The sequence below is a fragment of the Muscardinus avellanarius genome, assembly GCF_963383645.1.
Source record: "Muscardinus avellanarius genome assembly, chromosome: 2".
NCBI lineage: Eukaryota > Metazoa > Chordata > Mammalia > Rodentia > Gliridae > Muscardinus > Muscardinus avellanarius.
Genome location: NC_137787.1, coordinates 340,934 through 360,066, shown reverse-complemented (window position 1 = coordinate 360,066; position 19,133 = coordinate 340,934). Strand labels below are relative to the sequence as shown.

The 19,133-nt window shown below is 43.6% G+C and overlaps 1 protein-coding gene across 1 annotated transcript in view; it reads right to left on the bottom strand.

Moving 5' to 3' along the window:
• THAP4 (THAP domain containing 4) overlaps nucleotides 1-19,133 on the bottom strand; it is a gene marked incomplete at its 3' end in the record, with an annotated part of 52,558 nt that overhangs the window by 28,645 nt on the left and 4,780 nt on the right. The window lies entirely within an intron of this gene.

Genomic DNA, 19,133 nt, shown 5'->3' with positions numbered 1-19,133 from the left:
CACAACATCAGAACCCGATAAAACAGAAAATCAGAGATTTCTAGAAGATCAAATCAGGAAAATAACTGTAGAAATAATAGAGGTGCTTCGAAAAGAACTCAGAGAGAGCCAAAAAGAGATAAAGGATGCAATTAATGAAGTAAAGGCCTCAATTCAAAGCACAAACAACCAATTAGACCACATGGAGAGCAGAATCTCGCTCTTAGAAGATGATCATTACAAAAATGAACGCATAGTTTCTAATCTAGGAAAAAATATCCGACAGCAGGAATCTGATATAGAAGAAATATGGGCCCATTTTAAGAGAGCTAACCTAAGAATAATTGGAATAGAGGAGGGAAAAGAAAGTGAAACCAAAGGGATCAACAATCTCTTCAAGGAAGTAATAGCAGAAAATTTTCCAAACATAGAGCAAGAGGTTGATACACAGGTCCAGGAAACTTATAGAACTCCCTTTAGACAGGATTGGAGAAGAGGATCCCCACGCCACATAATTGTCAAAATGACCACTGTGGAAGCCAAGCAGAGAATCTTAAAGGCAACAAAAACAAAGGGCCAAGTGACATTCAGAGGCAAACCAATTAGAATCACTCCAGACTTCCCAAACCAAGTTATGAGAGCCAGAAGGGCTTGCAGTAACATATTCCCAATTCTGAAAGAAAACAACTTCCAGCCAAAAATTTCCTACCCAGCAAAACTTTCTATCAAATTAGATGGAGAAATAAGAAGCTTCCATGACAAACAGAAACTGAAGGAATTTATGTCTTCAAAACCAGCACTAGAGAAAATACTCAAAGAGATTAACTACAAAGAAGAAATAGGTAACACACACCAGAACCAGAGAAACAAGATTTTCCACCCAACAGACAACTAAGATTGGTTATCTGTGGAGATTCATTATTTATGTTAGTCTTTTACCTATCTCTAAAGGATATTGTTTGCCTTTATTGTTGTTAATTTTTAGGATTTCTAGTTGGAATATTAATATACCTTCAGATATAACAATTGGAAATATTTTATCCCATTCTATTAGTAACTGTTAACTCTGTTTACATTGTCTTTGGATATACAATATTTTTTTTTATTTTTTAGGGAGTTTGTATACTCCTCTGTTGCCTGTGCCATTGAAATCATATCCAAGAAATCACTGCCAATTTCAATGTTGTGAGGTTTAATGACCCAGATTTTCTCCTAAAAGTTTATAGTCTTAAGATTTATATTTAGGTCTATTATCTATTTTGAGTTAATATTTGTATATGGGATTAGGTAAGGGTCCAATTTTATTCTTTTCCATGTAATTATTATTTTTTAACAATATTTAGTTAAAAGATTAATATTTCCATCACCAAATGTTTGTGGAAACCTTGTCAAAAATAACTTGACAATATATGGAAGAATTTAGCTCTAGGCTTTTATTTAACTCCAATGGTTTATATATCTGCCTTTAGAATAGTACTACACTGTTTCAATTATTGTAGCTTTATATGGTTTGAGGTCGGAAAATATATATCTTCTAGCTTTGTTCTTTTTCAAGATCGTTTTGGGTACCTAGAGTCCATATTCCATATTAGGATAGATTTTTTTCTGAAAAATAAATATATAAATATATGATAGTTTCACCTAAAAAATAGAAAAAAAATATTCTCTGGTAAGAAAGAAAGCAAAAAGAAATATTGAAATATTATCTTTAAGTCATCAAAAGCTTGGTATCAGACAAATGAAACTGTTATGTGAGATTATCATTTTTAATTTAGATAAATTGCCATAATACTAGATGCCAACTACTAAGCCAAGCATGGGAGGGAGGGATAGGGAGAGAATGGGGTGGGGATTGGGTTGGGGGCTGACTGGGAAAAGTGTGCATGTATGTCTACAAAAGTATGTATCCTACTATGATGTATGAATACAGTGCACCAATAAAAAATATATATATATAAAAAAAAAAAAAAAGAGAATCACTAAGTTGCTGAGTCTGGTCTCAAACCTGCGATCCTCCTGTCTCAGCCTCCCAATATTGGGATTACAGGTGTGTGCCACCACACCCAGCTCATAAAAAGTTCTTCATAGGGAAGGTATATGATATAGGTAAAATATGCCAGTCCACATGAAGAAAAAAGGGCACCCACAGATGAGTAAGTCAGGGCAGAGTAAGACTGTCCTCATTTTCACCTGACCTGACAGTGCTGCCCACAGCACACACGTGACCAGGACGAAGGCAGCAGCTCACTTCCCAGGGTGGAGCAGCAAAGCGATATTTGTTATTAGGTGTTCTCGCAGCCGCCAGGCGGCACAATGCAGCTAAAAGCAGACTTAGCCGGGCGTGGTGGCGCACGCTTGCAATCCCAGCACTTGGGAGGGTGAGATAGGAGGATCGCAGGTTTGAGAACAGCCTCAGTCAAGCAGTAAGACTCATCAACCTAGCGAGACCTTGTTCGAAAAATAAAAGTAAGCTCAGAGTGGTGGCGCACGCTTGTCATCTCAGCACTGGGGAGGCTGAGACAGGAGGATCGCAGTTAGCGGACAGTCCCCGCTACTTAGTGAGGCCCTTTGCAACTCAATGAGACTCTGTTTCAAAATAAAAAATAAAAAAGAGGGCTGGGGATGTAACTTGGAGGTAGAATGCCCCTGGGTTCAATCCTCAGTGTAACACACACACACACACACACACACACACACACACACACACACACACAGCCTTTTGGCTCTCCGAGCGGCACCATGGTGGTCGGCAAGAACGAGCACCTTACTAAAGGTGGCGAGAAGGGAGCCAGCAGAAAGTGGTTGATCCATTTTCTAAGAAAGATTGGTAGGATATGAAAGCACGGGCCATGTTCAATATAAGACGTACAGGGAGAAAACTAGTCACGAGGACTCAAGGAGCTCACACTGCATGTGATGGCCTCGAGGGTCGCGTGTGAAGTGAGCCTTGCTCATCTGCAGAATGATGAAGTCGCATTTAGGACATTCCAGCTAGTCACTGAGGATGCTCAGGGCAAAAGCTGCTGCCCAACTCCTCAGCATGATCTCACCCGAGATGAGAGGCACTCAAAAAACTGCAGACCATGAAGGAAGCTCGTGCTGATGTCAAGACTACAGATGCCTAATTTGCTGTGTCTCTTCTGTGTTGGTTTTACTGAAAAACACAACAATCAAATATGGTTATGCTCTTACACTCAGCACCAACAGGTGTGCCCAAATCTGGAAGAAGATGATGGAATCAGACCAAGAGGTGCAGACAAAGGACTTAAAGGAGTGTCAGTAAGGGTTCCAGCTGCTTAGGCAGGACACAGGAAAAGCTCGCCAGTCTATTTATCGTCTTGATGTCTTCGTTAGAAAAGTAAAAATGCAGAAGAAGCCCAAGTTTGAACTAACAAACTCACGGAGCTTCCTGGTGAAGGTGGCAGTTCTGGAAAAGCTACTGGGGATGAGACAGGCACTAAAGTCGAGTGAGTTGATGGATATGAACCACCAGGCCAACACTCTCTTTAAGTCTAGGTTTCTAATAGTGACAAAGTAAAAAGTTCTATGTGTGTGCATGCGTGTGTGTGTGTATGTGTGTGTGTGTGTGTATGCTACTGGGACTTTTGAACCCAAGGACACCCTAATTCTGAGCTACATTGCCAGTCCTATTTTATATTTATTTTGAAACAGGGTCTCACTAGGCTGAGTCTTACCACTTGCTGAGGCTGTCCTCGAACCCACAATTCTTCTGTCCTAGCCTTTCAAGTACTGGAATTACAAGAATGTGCCATCATGCCCAGTTAAAAAGTCCTATTAAATTGGGTGTGATGGTGCACACTTGTAATCTCAGCATTCAGGAAGCAGAGACTGGAGGATCGAGTTTGTGAACAGCCTCGGCTACTTAGCAAGGCCCTTTGCAACTTGGTGAGACCTGTTTCAAAACTAAAAAGACTAAAAAATAGGGCTGGGGGTATAACTCGAAGAAAGAATGCCCCTGAGTTCCATCCCCAGTACTGAAAAAAAAAAAGTCCTATTAAAAAAACCCAGGGGAAGATGGCGACTGAGAAAAGCGGCGCTTAAGAGCCCCGCTAACAACCAATCTCTATTACCACAAAATCAGCGCCTTTCATAGCCAGAAAACACCATCACCAGAGAAACAAAAAAATCACCAGCCCCAGAGAGGAGGGGGTCTCATAACAGAGCTCAGAGCCACAGAGGAGATACACCAGCCTCACGGCCGAGGACACAACAGCAGCGCCTTACTGCCGGCGGCAGCGGCGAATTCACCGGATGGCCACGGCTACAGAATAATGCACTCAACAGCCCACCAGGCTCCAGAGAGGAGCGGCGGACAGCGAGCCGAGGTGAGCCGCTGTGGAAGAGCCTGGACAGCGAGCCGAGGTGAGCCGCTACAGAAGAGCCCAGTGGGATTCGGCAGATTTTTCGGCGCAGGGAGCATCTAAAGCTCCCAGTGGCTGGGCTCGGCACACGCTGCAGGAACTCAGAGCAGAGTTCAAAACCAGAGAAGAAATACGCCAGCCTCACGGCCGAGGGCGTGGCAGCGGTGCCATATTGCCACCAGCGGCAGCGGCAGCAGCAGCGAATTCACCGAGTCCACTACAGCTCCATCTGCGTATTCAACAACAGTGAGTCAAATTGCGGGCCCCAGAGGAGAAATCCCAGTACTGACTCCCAGGGACTTGACCCAGGGGGGGAGTGGCAGTGGCAGAGATATCACACCATAGGAGAAGGCGCAACCTGGCACCCCCCCATCGTCTAAAGCAGCCTCTATTGACTCCCTGGGTCTGAGACTTTGCGATACAACCCAGTAAAGGAGTAGTGGTGACTGAGATACCACAGACTCAAGATCCAGAGCACCTTAAGTGAATTTGTAGTGACCCAAGGGAAGAACCCAGAGAAGGCACAAACTTCCTAAATCATGGGAAAGAGGAATAACAATGGAGCAATGAATGCCCACAATCCCACAACATTAGAACCCGATAAAACAGAAATTTAGAGATTTCTAGAAGATCAAATCAGGAAGATAGCTTTAGAAATAATAGAGGTGTTTCTAAAAAAATTCAGAGAGAGCCAAAAAGAGATAAAGGATGCAATTAATGAAGTAAAGGCCTCAATTCAAAGTACAAACAACCGATTAGACCACATGGAGAATAGAATCTCGCTCTTAGAAGATGAGCAATCAAAAAATGAACGTATAGTTTCTAATCTAGAAAAAAATATCCGACAGCAGGAATCTGACATTGAAGAAATATGGGCCCATTTTAAGAGAGCTAACCTAAGAATAATTGGAATAGAGGAGGGAAAAGAAGGTGAAACCAAAGGGATCAACAATCTCTTCAAGGAAGTAATAGCAGAAAATTTCCCAAACATAGAGCAAGAGGTTGATACACAGGTCCAGGAAACTTATAGAACTCCCTTTAGACAGGATCGGAGAAGAGGATCCCCACGCCACATAATTGTCAAAATGACCAATGTGGAAGCCAGGCAGAGAATCTTAAAGGCAACAAAAACAAAGGGCCAAGTGACATTCAGAGGCAAACCAATTAGAATCACTCCAGACTTCCCAAACCAAGTCATGAGAGCCAGAAGGGCTTGCAGTAACATATTCCAAACTCTGAAAGAAAACAACTTCCAGCCAAAAATTTCCTACCCAGCAAAACTATCTATCAAATTAGATGGAGAAATAAGAAGCTTCCATGACAAACAGAAACGGAAGGAATTTATGTCTTCAAAACCAGCACTAGAGAAAATACTCAAAGAGATTAACTACAAAGAAGAAATAGGTAACATACACCAGAACCAGAGAAACAAGATTTTCCATCCAACAGACAACTAAGATTTAGTTATCTGTGGAGATTCATTATTTATGTTAGTCTTATACCTATCTCTAAATTGTATTGTTTGCTTTTATTGTTAATTTTTAGGATTTCTAGTTGGAATATTAATATACCTTCAGATATAGCATTTGGAAATATTTTATCCCATTCTATCAGTAACTTTTAACTCTGTTTACATTGTCTTTGGATATACAATATTTTATTTTTTAGGGAGTTTGTATACCCTTTTGTTGCCTGTGCCACTGAAATCATATCCAAGAAATCACCGCCAATTTCAATGTTGTGAGGTTTTATGACCCAGATTTTCTTCTAAAAGTTTATAGTATTAAGATTTATATTTAGGTCTATTATCTATTTTGAGTTAATATTTGTATATGGGATTAGGTAAGGGTCCAATTTTATTCTTTTTCATGTCATTATTATTTTTCAATAATATTTAGTTAAAAGATTATTATTTCCTCCACTAATGTTCGTGGAAACCTTGTCAAAAATATCTTGACAATATATGGAAGAATGTATCTCTAGGCTTTTATTTAATTCCAATGATTTATATATCTGCCTTTAGAACAGTACTACACTGTTTCAATTATTGTAGCTTTATATGATTTGAAATCAGAAAATATACATCTTTTAGCTTTGCTCTTTTTGAGATCATTTTGGGTATCTAGAGTCCATATTCCACATTAGGATAGATTTTTTTCCTGAAAAATAACTATATAAATATATGATAGTTTTACCTAAAAAAAAAAAATTATCTGGTAAGAAAGAAAGCAAAAAGAAATATTAAAATGTTATCTTTAAGTTATCAAAAGCTTGGTATCAGACAAATGAAACTGTTATATGAGATTATAATTTTTAATTTTGGATAAATTGCTATAATACTAGATGTCAACCACTAAGCCAAGCATGGGAAAGAGGGATGGGGAGGGAATGGGGTGGGGATCGGGTGCGGGCTGACTGGGCGATGTGTGCATGTATGTCTACAAAAGGTTTTTGTATCCCACTATGATGTATGAATACAGTGCACCAATAAAAAATTAAAAAAAGATCTAAAAAAATAAAAATAAAAATAAAATAAAATAAAAAAACCCAAACAAGCCAGGCATGGTGGCGCATGCTTGTAATCTCCCTGCTTGGGAGGCTGAGACAGGAGGATCGCGCAGGTTTGAAGCCAGCCTCAGCTGGCTTAAGACACCATGTTTCCAAATAAAAATATAAAAAATAGGTCTGGGAGTGTAGCCCAGAGGTAGAAGGCCCCTGGGTTCCACCCCCAGTACCACCACCACCACCACCACCACAACAACAACAACGACAAAAACCAAAACCAAACAGACTTGAAGCAGTGGTCCACACTCATAGTCCCAGTACCGGGGAGGCTGAGAAAAGAGGGCCGCAGGTCTGACGAGGGCCTCAGCAAGTAGTGAGACTCTGGTCAACCTAATGGAAGCCTGTTTCAAAATAAAAATTAAAAAATAGGGCTGGGGGTGGAGCTTGGAGGTAGAATGCAGCAGGGTTCAATCTCTAGTGCCACAAAAAAATAAAATGAAAAGCAGACTTGAGCCGGGTGTGGTGGCACACACCTGTAATCCCAGTAATTACGAGGCTGAGACAGGAGGATCATAGGTCCGAGAACAGCCTTGGCAAGTAGCGAGACTCTCACCAACCTAGTGAGGCCCTGTTTAAGTATAAAAATAAAATATAGGGTTGGGAATTTAGCTTGGCAGAAGCATCTGGGTTCAATTTTCAGTAACACACACACACACACACACACACACACACACACACACACACCCCACACACTGTAAATGTGAGTGTGTAGTACCCACTGTAAGTCAGTTGGGGACATTTTTTTTTGTGTGTGTAGTGGCACACATCTGTAATCCCAGTACTTGGGAAGCTGAGACAGGAGGACTGAAGGTATGAAGCCGGCCTCAGCAATTTAACAAGACCCTGTTTCAAAATAAAAATAAAGTCAGGCCGAGTGTGGTGGCGCACGCTTGTAATCCCCGCACTTGGTTGGCGGAGAGAGGAGGCATTTGACCTCCGAGCTACACCCCCTGCCCTATTTTTTATTCTTTATTTTGAAACAGGGTCTCACTAAATTGCAGAGGGCCTCACTAAGTAGCTGAGGCTGTCTGTGAACCACAATACTCCAGTCTCAGCCTCCTGAATGCTGGGATTACAAGTGTGCACCACCACACCCGGCTAGTACCACCAAAAAATAATTTAAAAAATAAAAATAAAAATAAAATAGGGCTGGGCGTGGTGGTGCATGCTTGTAATCCCAGTATTGGGCTGAGACAGGAGGAGTGTAGGTTTGTGACCAGCCTCACCTACTTAGTGAGGTCCTTTCCAATGTAGTGAGACCCTGTTCCAAAATAAAGATTAAAAAAATCAGACTAGGTTGTAGCTTAGCGGCAGAATTCCCTAGGTTCAATCCCTGGCACCACCAAAAAAAAAAAAAAAAAAAGAAAAAAAGAAAAAAAGGGATGTGGATATAGCGTCTATGTAGCATACCCCTGAGTTCTATCCCTAGTACCATTAAAAATATATATATATAAAGCGTGGCACATGCTTGTAATTCCAGCATTCGGGAGGCTGAGACCTGGAGGATCGCGGTTCGTGGACAGCCTCAGCTACTTAGTGAGGCCCTCTGCAACTCAGTGAGACCCAGTTTCAAAATAAAGAATAAAAAATTGGGCAGGGGGTGTAGCTCGGAGGTCGAATGCCCCTGGGTTCCATCCCCAAGCCTGCAAAAAAAACCCAACAAACAAAAACAAACAAACAAAAAATATATATAGTTGATATGCTAAGAGAATTGAGAATATAAGAACATATAAATCCTTAGTTAAACCAGAGAAGGCAGTGGGGGGGGATGATAAAATACACAAATAGAGAACAGTTACAAACATGGTTGATATACACCCAACATCTGAAATCATCTTAAATGGAACGGTCTAACTACAATTAAAAGAGATTGTCAGATCAGATTTTTAATTTTTAAAATTAAAAAAAAATTTTTTTTGCAGTACTAGGGATGTAACGCAGAGGCATTCTACCTCTGAGATATAACCTCAGTCCTATTTTTTATTCTTTATTTTGAAACAGGGTCTCACTGAGTTGTAAAGGGCTTCACTATGTAGCTAAGGCTTTCTGCGAACTCAGATCCTCCTGTCTCAGCCTCCCAAATGCTGGGATTACAAGCATGCGCCACCATGCCCAGCTCTCAGATCAGATTTTTAAAACCCAACTATAGAGCCGGGTATGATGGTCCATGCTTGTAATCCCAGTACTTGGGAGGCTGAGACAGGAGGATCTTGCAGGTTTAAAGCCAGCCTCAGCTACTGAGTGAGGCTCTCAGCAACTTAGTGAGGCCCTGTTTCCAAATAAAACACAAATTAGGTCTGGGAGTGTAGCCCAAAGGTAGACAGGGCCTGGGTTCCACTCCCAGTACCACTAAATCAATCAATCAATCAATCAATCAATCAATATCCAACCATAAGCCGGGGGTGGTAGTACACACTTGTAATCCCAGCATTCGGGAGGCTGAGACAAGAGTATCATGGTTTGAGGACAGCCTCAGCTACCACTTATGAGGTCCTTTGGAATTCAGTGAGACCCTGTTTCAAAATAAAGAATAAAAAATTAGGGCTGCGGGTGTAGCTCAGAGGTAGAATGCCCCCAGTTCCACTCCAGTCCTGAAAAAAAAATCCAACTACATGTGGTGTATAAGAAACCTACCTCATTTAATGGAAACCTAGAGTAAAAAAGGGAAGCATACACCATGCTAATGCTAATTAGGAAAAAGCTAGTTATATTAATGTCAGATAAGAGGTATCAGGCCAAGGAAAATTACAGGGTATAATAATGGGCCATTACATAATAACGAAGGCATCAATTCCCCAAGAAGACCCAAGAGTCCTTAGGGTGGATGTCCTTGTTACAAGAGCGTTGAAACATGCAAGGCAGCTGGCTGGCCGCATGGAAGGCAGAGGCCTCCCACTAGCAGAGCACGGAGCCCAAGGCAGGGCTGGACACAGGGAGACCCTCGACTGGAGGTGCAGATGGGTTTAGATGCTTCTTCCACGCAGTGGAACAGTCTTCTCAAGCTCACAGGGTACACTCACCGCGACCACATTCTGGACCATAAAACACACCTTAACACATTCAAGTGAGCAGAAACAAAACACCCAGTACTCTAGGCCACAAAGCAACTGAACTAGAAGTCGGGGCTTGGCACTCGCTTGCGCGTGGTGCCCTCTGCACCGCCACGGCTCACAGCACAGTCTTCACCGGCAACAGGTGATTAGCTCAGTCTCCAGCCTCTCTCTGCAGGTCAGAGGGCAGGTGGGACCTTCAGCTCTGGGGATCACAGTCCCACCCCAGGAATGGCCTCCTAAGCACAAACTCAATGTGGTCGCAAGGGGGTAGTTATGAATAACAAAGAAATTCTCCCCCTGAACACTCAGGAAATTCTAAAGATCTTAGGAGCCTCAAGCCAGAAACCAGGCGAAGACCAAGTATGTTCCCATTACATGGTGACATCATGGTACTCAGTAATTAGAAAACAGATGCTTTCTTGTTAAGATTGGGAGCAAGGATGCTACCTTTCTTTCTTTTTTTTTTTTGGTGGTACTGGGGCTCCTGGAAACCCTTCTACCTCCTGGCTTAACTCCTAGGCCTATTTTTATACTTTTTTATTTGGAAACAGGGTCTCTTAAGCCAGCGAGGCTGGCTTCGAACCTGCACGATCCTCCTGTCTCTGCCTCCCAAGCGCGGCGTGCACCACCATGTCTGGCAAGGACGCTGCCTTTCACCACTGCTTTTCAACACCATCCAGGTGCAATAGGGGAAGAAAAGGAAATAAAAGAACAACAGGCTGGGAAGGGAAAAAGTGGAACTTTGTTCATGGATGACACACACACTGCAGAAACCTGCAGAGAGTACACCAGAACTCCTGGGACAGGTGATTATGGTAAGGTTATAGGATACGTAGTTAACATGTAAAAGTGGTTTGATGCCGGACGTGGTGGGCACACTTGTCATCCCAGCATTTGGGAGGCTGAGACAGGAGGATCGCGGTTCGCAGACAGCCTCAGCTACTGCTTAGTGAGGCTGTTTGCAACTCAGTGAGACCCTGTTTCCAAATAAAGAATAAAAATAGGGCTGCGGGTGTAGCTTGAGAGTTCTATCCCCAGTACTTAAGTGCAATTTAATTTAAAATGACAAAACCCCCAAAGTTTATATTTGAACCAAAATGGGAATATTTAGGCATAAATCTAATGAAATATTTACGTAAAATTGTATAAAATTTGAGGAAACCTACAAAACTCTGATAAAAATGATACGATTTAAACAAAGGGGAGGCATTTCACGTTCATAAATCGGAAGCCTCCATGTTGTTAAATGTTAGTCCTCAACTTGTCTACAGATTCAACGTAATCCCAGGCAAAGTCTCAGCAAGCTATTTCATAGATACTAACACCATGATTCTAAAGGTTAAACTGAAAGGCAAAGACCCGGATGGCCCACATTAATCACTACAGCATGGAACTGGCATATACACACTTACAAAAACAAAACAAAACAAAATGTACATTAACAGAACAGACAAGAGAGCGCGTTAAGTCCCAGGTCCATGAAAGCAACTGATTTTGTGGAGGGACCCTGGGGATTGAGTCCAGGCATTCTACCTCCAAGCTACACCCCCAGCCCTATTTTTTATTTTTATTTTGAGACAGAATCTCACTACGCTGATGAATTTTACTACTTGCTAAGGCTGTCCTTGAACCTGCGATCCTCTTGTCTCAGCCTCCCAAGTACTAGGATTATAGGCATGTGCCACCATGCCTGGCTAACCCAGGAACATTCTACATTTGTGTGTGTGTGTGTGTGTGTGTGTGTGTGTGTGTGTGTGTGTGTGGTGGTACTGGGGGTTGAACCCAGAGGCATTCTACTATCCAGCTACACCCCTATTCCTATTTTTATTCTTTATTTTGAAACAGGGTTTCACTAAATTGCGGAAGGTCTCACTAAGTAGCTGAGGTTGGCGGTAAACCAGTGATCCTACTGTCTCAGCCTCCCTAGTACTGGGATTACAAGTGTATGTCACCACACCTTACACCCTCAGTCCTTTCTGAACGACCTGGGAGGCTGAGGCAAGAGGATTGCAAGTTCGAGGCCAGGTTGGGCAACTTAACAAGACCCTGTCTCAAAATAAAAAAAGTCTGGGATAGAGCCAGGCATGGTGGCACATGCTTGTAATCCCAGTACTTGGGAGGCTGAGACAGGAGGATTGCAGGTTTGCTGCCAGCCTCAAGCTATTTAGGCCCTCAACAACTTAGTGAAACCCTGCAACCATGCCAGGCTTAGTCTTTTTATTTTTTTGAAACAGGGTCTCACTGAGTTGCAAAGGGCCTTGCTAAGTAGTGGAGGCTGTCGGAGAACTGTGATCCTCCTGTTTCAGCCTCCCAAATGCTGGGATTAAGAGTGTGTGCTACCATGCCCGGCTATTCCCAGTCTTTTTATTTTACTTTGAGACAAGGTCTAAATTGCCTAGACTAGCCTCGAATTTGTGACTCTCCTGCCTTAGATACCAGTGTAGCTGGGATTACGGGTATGTACCAGCATACCCAGCTCAGTCTAGTGGTTTCTTAAAAAGCTGAATATATTCTTACCATGTGATCTTGTAATTACACTCCTTGGTCTGTCTCTCCCCCCCCCCCCCAGTACTGGGGATAGAACCAAGGGGCATTCTACCTCTGAATTACAGCCCCAGCCCTATTCTTCTTCTTCTTATTTTTTGTGGCACTGGGGATGGAACCCAGGGACATTCTACCTCTGACCTACATCCCCAGCCCTACTTTTTATTCTTTATTTTGAAACGGTCTCACTGAGTTGCAAAGGGCCTCACCAAGTAGCTGAAGCTGGCCATGAACTGTGATCCTCCTGTCTCAGCCTCCCAAATGCTGAGATCACAAGCATGCACCACCATGCCCAGCTGGACCCAATTAATTTGAAAATTTAACATCTACACAAAAACCAACATGAGTCTTTATAGCAACTTTATCCATAATCACCCCAAACTTGAAGCAACCAAGACCTCTTAAACAGTTAAACAAATGGTGGTACATCCATACAGTGGAATACTATTCACTTAGGGCAATGAAACCCATCCTGCATGACACTGTAACCATAGATACGGGGCATTACATATACCATGAACCTCAACGCACTTCGGACTTTGTCAGTTATGATGCTTATCAATATTAGATCATAACTTATAACAAATGTACTCTAACGCCGGGCATGGTGGGCACGCTCGTCATCCCCACGCCTGGGAGGCAGAGACAAGAGGATCACACAGGTTCACTGGCTTAAGAGACCCTGTTTCCAAATAAAATTATAAAAAAACAGGTGTCTGGGAGTGTAGCCCGGAGGTAGAAGGGTTTCCAGGAACCCCAGTACCACCAAGAAACAAAACAAAACAAAAACCAAATGTACTACTCTAATGCCAGAGTTAAATACAGAGGAAATGTATTACCTACATTTTGCCGTAAGCTTAAGTGTCCTAATGGCAATCTACTAATGAAAGAAATGACCATCAGAAGCCAGGATGGTGGAAGCACAAACGCAACAAGGAAGTCAGAACACCAACAAGCTCTGGGGCTGAGCACAGGTCACAGATGCGCACCACACTCTTCTGTTTAGGTACATCCAAGTCCAGGTGCATCGAGAACTGTACGAGCTGGGCACAGTGGCGCACACTTGGAATCCCAGCACTCGGGAGGCTGAGACCAGAGGATCGCGGTTAGCAGAGAGCCTCAGCTTTTGCAACTCAGTGAGACCCTGTTTTAAAATAAAGAATAAAAAATAGGGCTGGGGTGTAGCTCGGAGGGAAAGGCCCTGCAGACCTCCAACTTTGGTGCTCAAGCCCAACCTAGCAGAAGGCTTCAGCTGCTCTGTGCTCGGGTCAGCTAGTGCTGGCTTCCCCGGCTCCACTCACCCCTCCCCGGATCTGGAGCCACATCACCCTGGAGGCCACTGCAGCAGTCTCCAGCCCCTCCCCACCTCCTGGAAGCCCCTACCACTCTTCCTCCACAGCAGTGTGCAGTGAGGGACTTTCTGGGAATCCCAAACCAAATCAGGCCTCTCTCTGTTTAAAATCTTTCTATCAAGCCGGGCGTGGTGGCGCACACTTGTCATCCCCGCGCATAGGAGGCTGAGACAGGAGGGTCGCACAGGTTCGAAGCCAGCCTCAGCTACTGAGGGAGGCTCTCAGCAACTTAGTGAGACCCTGTTTCCAAATAAAATAGAAAATAGGGCTGGGAGTATAGCCCGGAGGTAGGAAGCCCCTGGGTTCCACCCCCAGTGCCACCAAATAAATAAAAATAAATAAATAAATAAATAAAACCTTTCTATCAATCTCAGCACACCAAGAAGGAAGCAAGAAAGCTTTCCAGCCTGAGAAGCAATGAGCCCTTGGGCCCCCAGGCACAGCGGGTGACATCCCACACATGGCACACAAGAATCCTCCTCACCATAAGGGAGGCAGGCCCAAGGAGGCAGCCCACCTAGCTGGTAGCCAACAGTGCAGAAACACAACTGCAGGCTGAGACAGGAAAGGCTGAGAGCTGTGTTGTCATGTCCAAGGACAGAAAAACTGATAAGCACAACCCACCCTCTCTCAGTATTACTTCTACGAAGAACAAACTTGGGTGCAATGAAGAGCAGTGAGAAAGCAGCCAGTGGACTGTCACCTCGTTCCAGGCACTCACACGAGGGGAACACAAGGACAATGTGGGTCGAGACCCCACCATCACCGCCTGGGCACGGAGCAGCTAGGAGAGGCTCACATCTTCTCTTCAAAACAAAATAACCGAGCTGGCATGGCAGCACACGCTTGTAAGCCCAGTACTTGGGAGGTGGAGACAGGGGGATCGCAGGCTCGAGGAAAACTACGGCAAATAGTGAGACTCTCATTAACTTAATGAGACCCTGCTTCAAAATAAAAAAATAAAATAGGGCTGGGGGTATAGCTCAGAGGTAGAATGCTCCTGGGTTAAAGCCCCAGTATCCCCCTCCTCCACACACTCAAAAACAAATAAACAAACAAAAAAAATCCAGAATTAAGTCGGGTGTGCTGGTGCATGCTTCTAATTCCAGCACTTGGGAGGCTGAGACAGGAGGATCGCACAGGTTCAAAGCCAGCCTCAGTTACTTAGTGAGGCTCTCAACAACTTAGTGAGACCCTGTTTCAAAAAAAATATATAAAAAATTGGTATGAGCCGGGCGTGGTGGTGCACGCTTGTAATCCCCACGCTTGGGAGGCTGAGACAGGAGGATCGCACAGGTTCAAAGCCAGCCTCAGCTACTCAGTGAGGCTTTCAGCAACTTAGTGAGACCCTGTTTCCAAATAAAATATAAAAAAGGTGTGGTAGTATAGCCCGGAGGTAGAAAGCCTCTGGGTTCCACCCCCAGTACCACAAAAAAAAAAAAAAAAAAAAAAAAAAAAATTGGTCTGGGAGTGTAGCTTGGAGGTAGAAAGCCTCTGGGTTCCATCCCCAGTACTACAAAACAAACAAACAAATAAATAAATAGAACCAGAATTACAGAAAAAATGGGAAAGATTAACAAAAATTAAAAGGTAGGCTCAAATTTCAACTTACCAATAATCACAATTGGAGATTAATTAAATTGCTCTATAAAAAGATGAAGACTCAGATTAAATAAAAAAACATAAACTAGGCTGGGCATGGTGGTGCAGGCTTGTAGTCCCAGTACTTGGGGGGCTGAGACAGGTGGATCAGATTCACAGCCAGCCTCAGCTACTTAGTGAGCCACTCAGCAACTTATTGAGACCATGTTTCAAAATAAAGAATAAAAAAATCAGGCTGGGAGTGTAGTTTGGAGGTAGAATGCCCCTGGATTCAATACCAGCAAAACACACACACACACACACAAAATATATATATATAAAATTTACTGAGAGAGATATACATGCTAACCAATAAAGTGACATAAAAAGAATGCTGGCCGGGCGTGGTGGCGCAGGTTTGTAATCCCCGCGCTTGGGAGGCCGAGACAGGGGGATCGCATAGGTTCAAAGCCAGCCTCAGCTACTTCGTGAGGCTCTCAGCAACTTAGTGAGACCTGTTTCTGAATAAAATATAAAATAGGTCTGGGAGTATAGCCTGGAGGTAGAAAGCCTCTGGGTTCCACCCCCAGTACCACCAAAAAAAAAAAAAAAAAAAAAAAAAAAGCCGGGGTGTCGGGGCACATGCCCGTAAGGCCAGTACTTGGGGGGTTGAGGCAGACAGACCCCAGGTTTGAGGACAGCCTCAGCCAACAGCGAGACTTTCAGCAACCTGGTGGGACTCTATTCCAAACTAAAATAAAGATGACTGGGTATAACTAGGTAGAACGCCCTGGGCTCAACCTCTAGTACCACAAGGAAAAAAAAGAAGTTTTTCTCTTTTTCACTAGGTCAGGAAAATGTATGGATTTAACAAAAAGGTCTTGAAACTTAGACACACGGGAAGAAACAGCAGCCCCAGACACAGTAAGAGCCAAGCCTCCTTCTACAGGCAGCAGGCTGAGCACCTGCCAACAGCTTGAGCAACAGATCACAGAGGAGCAGGGTCCCAGCCTCAGGGGTAGACAAGTGTTCTCAAAGCACAAAGCAGAAACACACTGTATATCAAGCCACAGCGAAACCTCAAGAGATTCCAAAAAGCAGATGCTTCCAGAGGCCAATATTCTCGAACCTTAATACAATATAATTAAACAACTCCAAAAATTTAGCTCTCCTCTCTTAATGTATCTGCTTGAAAAGTCATCTTTTATCTGCTTGATAAAAAGTCATCAAGTTATCTGCTTGAAAAGTATCTGCTTGAAAAGTCATCAACACCATCTAACTAACTAAATTTATTATCAGCACTAAGTGAACCTGGGGCTTAGGAGGGGATGATCAAGGCTGAAATCACAGACGAGGAATGGAGAGAGAAGACAGCACCGGGAACATCCTTGGCCAGGCCAGGAGCGGCAAGACCACAGCCTCCCCAGCAGCTGTGAGGACACAACCAGCAGCTGAACCGCCAAGAGCATCAGGAAATGGACTGCAGACCAAGTCTTTTCTGTTTTGGAAACACCTGTACCAAGGACAAGAGCAAGTCTCAGCAAGAACAGGAGGAAGGAACCAGCAGCAGCAGGTCTGAAAAGCTGCAGCAGCAGCCTCAGAGCCCGAGCCAGGTACACCGGCCCCATCACTCCACCTGGGCTGCTCTCCCTGGAGTTTCTCCTGGAAGCGCACAGGCACGTCAGCTGCCACCCCAGGGCCTAGGAGGCCCGAAACACTTGTCCTGCTAGTGTGTGATCACACTCACAGACACTTCCGGAGTTGTACAAATTAATTAACTTCCGGAGTTGTAGGTTGATGAGAGTGAGTCTCCCTACTTGCTGAGGCTGTTCTTGAACCTGCGATCCTCTAGTCTCAGCCTCTCAAGTACTGGAATTATAAATATGTGACACCACGCCCAGCTTACAATCAATTTTTAAAAGTACAAGACAGGCTGGGCATGGTGGCGCACGCTTGTAACCCCAGCATTTGGGAGGCTGAGACCAGAGGACTGTGGTTCGCGGACAGCCTCAGCTACTTACTGAAACCCTCTGAAACTTAGTGAGACTCTGTTTAAAAATAAAGAATAAAAGTACAAGACAGCCAGGTGTGGTGGCACACACTTTTTCAATCCCAGTACTTGGGAGGCTGAGACAGGAGGATCACAGGTTCAGTTGGCCTCAGCAACTTAGTGAGATCTTATTTCAAAATAAAGAATAAAAAATAGGAGCCAGGCATGGTGGCACACACTTGTAATTCCAGCATTGGGTGGAAGCTGAGATAGGAGGATTGTGGTTCGCGGACATCCTCAGCTAATTAGTAAGGCCCTTTGCAACTCAGTGAGACCCTGTTTCAAAATAAAGTATAAAACATAGGGATGGGGGTGTAGCTCATAGGTAGAATGCCCCTGGGTTCCATCCCCAGTATCAAGAAAAAAAATAAATAAATAAAACAATAGGGCTGGAGATGTAATTCAGAGGCAGAATACCTATGGATTCAATCTCCAGTACCACACATACAAAAAAAAAGTACAAGACAAGCAGGGCGTGGTGACACACGCTTGTAATTCCAGCATTTGGGAGGCTGAGACAGGAGGATCGTGGTTCGCAGACAGCCTCAGCTACTTAGTGAGCCCCTCAGCAACTTAGTGAGCCCCTGTTTCCAAATAAAGAATAAAAAACAGGGCAGGGGGTGTAGTTCGGAGGTCGAATACCCCTAGGTTCTATCCCCAGACCCGCAAAAAAAAAAAAAAAAAAAAAAAAAAAAAAGTACAAGACAAATTTTGCAAGTCCAAGTACAAAACAAGCCAGGTGTGGTGGTGCACACTTGTAATCCCAGTACTTGGGAGGCTGAAACAGGAAGATTGCAGGTTCCCAGCCAGCCTCAGCAACTTAGCGAGGCCCTCCACAACTTAGTGAGAACCTGTTTCAAAATAAAGAATAAAATAGAGTAGGAGGTATAACTCAGAGGTAGAATGCCCCTAGGTTTAATCTACAGTATCATGCACAAAAGGTACAAGAAAGTAATATATGGAGAAAACTAAAAACAGAAGCTGGGCATGGTGGCGCACGCTTGTAATCCCAGCATCTGGGAGGCTGAGACAGGAGGATCGCGGTTCAAGGACAGCCTCAGCTGCTTAGTGAGGCCTTTTGCAACTCAGTGAGACCCTGTTTCAAAATAAAGAATAAAAAATAGGGCTGAGGGTATAGCTTGGAGGTAGAATGCCTGAGTTCCATCCCCAGAACCAAAAACAGAAACAAAACAAAAAAAAACCCCACAGTCAATAAAGCCATAAAAATATATTCTACCTATTTGGACAGGGACAGACATATGTATGTAAAAGCACAGAAATGGTCTAAAGTCTACATAGCAATTTTAATACTAATAGGGAATAAAACCTGGGGGTGCAAAATAGGAATTTTCACCACTTTTCAACTTATATATTTCTTTTCTATTTTTGTGGTACTGGGGATGGAATCCAGGGGCATTCTACCTCCGAGCTATACCTCCAGCCCTATTTTCTTATTCTTTTTAAATTTTGAAATAGAGTCTCACTGAGTTGCACAGGATCCTGGTAAGTAGCTGAGGCTGGCCGCGAACTGTGATCCTTTGGTCTCAGCCTCCCGAATGCTGGGATTACAATTAGCTTATATATTTCTGTAGTGTTTTGTTACAAGAAAACATATTGTATTTGAACA